The 4484-nt window shown below is 37.7% G+C and overlaps 1 protein-coding gene across 1 annotated transcript in view; it reads right to left on the reverse strand.

The window, feature by feature from the left end:
- The window catches only part of LOC104981297, a 204064-nt gene that overhangs the window by 197666 nt on the left and 1914 nt on the right, over positions 1-4484 (reverse strand). The window lies entirely within an intron of this gene.

Below are 4484 nucleotides of genomic sequence, written 5' to 3' on the forward strand. Positions count from 1 at the left end.
GTCCCTTGGACTGCAAGGAGATCCAACCAGTCCATTCTAAAGGAGATCAGTCCTGGGTGTTCTTTGGAAGGAATGATGCTAAAGCTGAAACCAATACTTTGGCCACCTCATGCAAAAAGTTGACTCATTGGAAAAGACTCTGATGCTGGGAGGGATTGGGGGCAGGAGAATGGGACGACAGAGGATGAGATGGTTGGATGGCATCACTGACTCGATGGACATGAGTTTGAGTGAACTCCGGAAGTTGGTGATGGACAGGGAGGCCTGGTGTGCTGCAATTCATGGGGTCGCAAAGAGTCGGACACAACTGAGCGACTGAACTGAACTATCTACCACATTACAAGTGTTAAATGTATTAACTGTACACAATCATAAAGATATAGTTAAATATAAATATCCAAAATATATTTAATGAATCATGATTTAATGCAAAAAAGTGTTCACTGAAAATAAATATCAAAGGAAATATTAGCTGAACATTATTTTTTATATTGGTATTGGGTTTTAATCAATTTATTTTCTTTTCTGACATGTGATGTTCATGTAGCTTTTTAATCTTGATGACACTACCTGAAAATTTGAGATAAAAACCAAACATCCTCTATCATATAGTGGAATTAACATTTCCAAGTATCATTTTGCCTTAAGTATTCTGATGGGTACTTACCACAACAATACAATACAATAAGTGTTATTCCATTTTAAAATAAAGAAACTAAAGTTCAAGGGGTTTAAAATCTCAATGCAGAGTGAGATAATTTTCCAGGAAAATATTTCTGACAATTTATTTTTTTCAAGCTACAGTTTTACAATCACATTTGATTAAAATTCACATTTCCATAGATCAGAGGATTAGGTGGGAGAAGGCTTACATATACTTAGATTATATTACACTTCTTTCGAGGCATGGGTGGCAGTGATTTTAAGCTTGGTTGCTTTTGGACATGCTATTCAATGCTCTGACCAGGGCCCACTCCATGTAATCTTATGTACATCCAATTCTTGACGCATTCGACTTTTCCCCCTTAACAAGTACTGCTCCTGGTCAGAAACAAGTACAGCAAGGTCAGAAATGACTTGCCCTTTAAAGGTCTAATAATGTTATCTACTTTATGACATATAATGTGGAAGTTCAAATCCCAAGATATTCCACTGTTTTTATAGAATTCTGAGTTATTAATGCTAATACTCAAGATTTGATCTATTCTTCCTTATCATGCATGCATGTTTCTCTGTGTATGTGTGTTGTGTGTTTGTGTGAATACATGAACAGGAAGGAGGACCTCTGTGTTTTATATTGGTAAAATTTTTCAAAGTATATGGTATAAAGATGTCCCTCTTTCTGTATTTGTAACTCTAAATTTTTGGTTTTCTGTTTTTCTTTATTTTTTTTTAACCTTTATTGGTGTGTGTGTGTTTCATTAGGTATTATGGAAGAATGGTTCAATCCACTATTTTCACATTCATTAATATTACATCATAGAGTAGAAAGAACAGAAGAAATGGAAAGAAACTCAAAAATAACCTGATGGAAGTGGGGGACGAAGGACAGTGTGGTAGGGGAACTAAAGAATTTCCTATATAACCAGTGTAAAACCTTTTTATGTTCTAGGGAAAAAAAAAAAAAAAAACTAGTGAATGACTTACTTTAAAAAGTCACTTTATTGATTTGGCTAATAAAACAGAGGAAAGGAAAAGGCTAAGTGCCTTGAAGCCATTATTAAATAACTGCAAGTTATATTAACAAGCTATCTGAAGAGAGCTAAGAGGCCCTTTATTTTGTGTGTGAGCAATTAGACTTAGAGGAGTCTTTCCTATTAAAAGGGCCATCAAAAGGGAGATTTGCCAGTAACACACAATCATGCCTGGGAAAAATATCTCTGCCCCAGCTTGTTTCTAAAAGTCAGTTTTTCCTTTAGACAAAGGAAAAAAAGAAAAAAATACAGGACTGGAGAGTTGATTTTCAAGTTTAAATTAAGGATGATCTAAATGCAACTTAATGCTTTCCCTCAATTAATTGTATACAGACTGGCTTCACTGATAGCTCAGTTGGTAAAGAATTTGCCTGAAATGCAGGAGACCCTGGTTCTATTCCTCCATCTGGTAGATCCACTGGAGAAGGGATAGGCTACCCACTCTAGTATTCTTGGGATTCCCTTGTGGCTCAGCTGGTAAAGTATCCACCCACAATGCGGGAGGCCTGGGTTTGATCCCTGGGTTAGGAAGATGCCCCTAGAGAAGGAGAAGGCTACCCACTCCAGTATTCTGGCCTAGAGAATTCCATGGACTGTAAAGTCCACGGGGTTGCAAAGAGTCAGACACGACTGAGTGACTTTCACTTTCAGACTGTTTAAAGGCTTAAAAAATTAAATCATCTAATACATGAAGCTTTCCCGAAATACATCATTGCTTCTATTCAAGATCCATGTAGGTACTTGTTATGTTTGTGAAGCCAAGAAGACATTGAAGAATACAGATTGCTGTTGTTGCTGCTGTTGTTGTTGTTTTAATTTTAAGCCTTGAATCTGGAAGAGTACAATAAGAGTTAGAATAAGTCAATTTTCTTTTTTTTCTTTTTTTTTGCTTTTGCTAGCTACATATATTCAATTCCATTCACTCATGAATTCCAATGACATGGAAAGCATTCTGTTTCATATTTTAGAGAGAAAAAAAAGCCATTATGTGTCATCTGCACAGATGTCTACTTTAATATCCTTATATTATCTTTTTCTCTTGAATTATCCAGCACATGAAACCAGAATTCCTTCCCAAAATTTGTAGAGATAATTGGAAAGGGTGTGGAAAATATGAATAGTTAGGTTCAGTATGAAAATTTACATTTTTAATTGTTGATACCATAGTTTGTTCCTACCTTGAAGATTTCTACTCCATTTGAGATGATGCCAAAATAAAGATCTTCACTCTGGGAAAAAGTTTTGTCAAGACCAAATCTATGGCAAGGCATTTTGATGATGATAACAACATTAATGATAATAATAATATAAAAGCTGATATTTATTGTGTGATTATGGACTAGGACTTTACAGATTATGTAACTGGAGCTTCATAGAAACTTCACAGACATAAGTTCTACTACCATCATTCTAGAAATAAGGAAACTGAGACACAAGGAAGTTGTCATGCTTCCCTAAGTTAGCTAGCCCTGACACACTTTTCTAATGTGTTTTTAATATTGTCAACCACAGAATTCTCAATCTAGACCTTTAGCGAAGTCCAGATTGACCTGCTGAAAAACTGTGACCGTGTTGCTATTGCTGTTGCTGTTAAGTCACTTCAGTCGTGTCCAACTCTGTGCGACCCCATAGACAGCAGCCCACCAGGCTCCCCTGTCCCTGGGATTTTCCATGCAAGAACACTGGAGTGAGTTCCCATTTCCTTCTCCAATGCATGAAAGTGAAAAGTGAAAGTGAAGTCACTGAGTCGTGTCCGACTCCAGTGACCCCATGGACTGCAGCCCACCAGACTCGTTACCCTTGCTTTTCTCCTCATTATGGTACTGCATGATAAGTCACTCCAGTAATACCTGACTCTTTGCAAGCCCATGGACTGTAGCCCTCCAGGTTCCTCTGTTCATGGGATTTTTCAGGCAAGATACTGGAGTGGGTTGCCCTGCCATCCTCCAGGGGATCTTCCCCAGCTAGGGATTGAACCCTGAGTCTCTTAATTTTTCTGCACTAGCAATTGGCTTCTGCCGGAGTCAGCCGGCAAAGTCAATCAGATCCTGAGAACGTGCACAACGCGGCTGAGAAAGAATACTACAGCAAAAGAATACTACAGCAAAAGAATACTACAGCAAAGATGGAGTCGAGAGGATCAGACACGTCTCCACAAAGGGAAGCGGTCTGACCACGACTTTATTCAGCATCTTATATTTATACAGGAGAGCAAGAGAAAAACAAGACAGTTAACATTTTTCTTGGTTGACCTATACATCTTACAAAAAGTCACAAGAAATCTTGAGAGCATGGGAATGGCACCCTGTTATTATTTCTTACACCAGATAACATTTCCTTGTGTGTGAGAAGTTTGTCCAGAACTCCGGGTGTCTGCAGTAAATAATCGCCTAATCTCTGGGGTGGCGGGACAGAGAGCTATGTTTGCAAGCAAACCCTCAAGGACTGAGGCAGCTCCCAGAGCTGTGTCCTTTAGATAAAGGACCCCGTTCTCACGGGCAGCTCCCCGCAGGATTCTTTACCTCTAGCACCACCTGGGAAGTGATGTATCAGTCATATGTAAATAATATAATAAAAGTCTCTTATTCTACTAACATGGACAGATATCTTGAGTTATATAAACCTTCCCTTCAGATCCTATAGATTTGATATTTTTAGCTTATCTGCAATAAAACAGAGAATACCTATCACTACAAATACTAAAGGTATTTTGATTTTACAGCTTATTTCTAGAAGGAAACATGCAAATGACATTACTTATCCTTATTTTAAAAATGTAACTTTTAAATA

Source organism: Bison bison, unplaced genomic scaffold (assembly GCF_000754665.1).
Source record: "Bison bison bison isolate TAMUID 2011002044 unplaced genomic scaffold, Bison_UMD1.0 scf7180017864517, whole genome shotgun sequence".
Taxonomy (NCBI): Eukaryota; Metazoa; Chordata; class Mammalia; order Artiodactyla; family Bovidae; genus Bison; species Bison bison.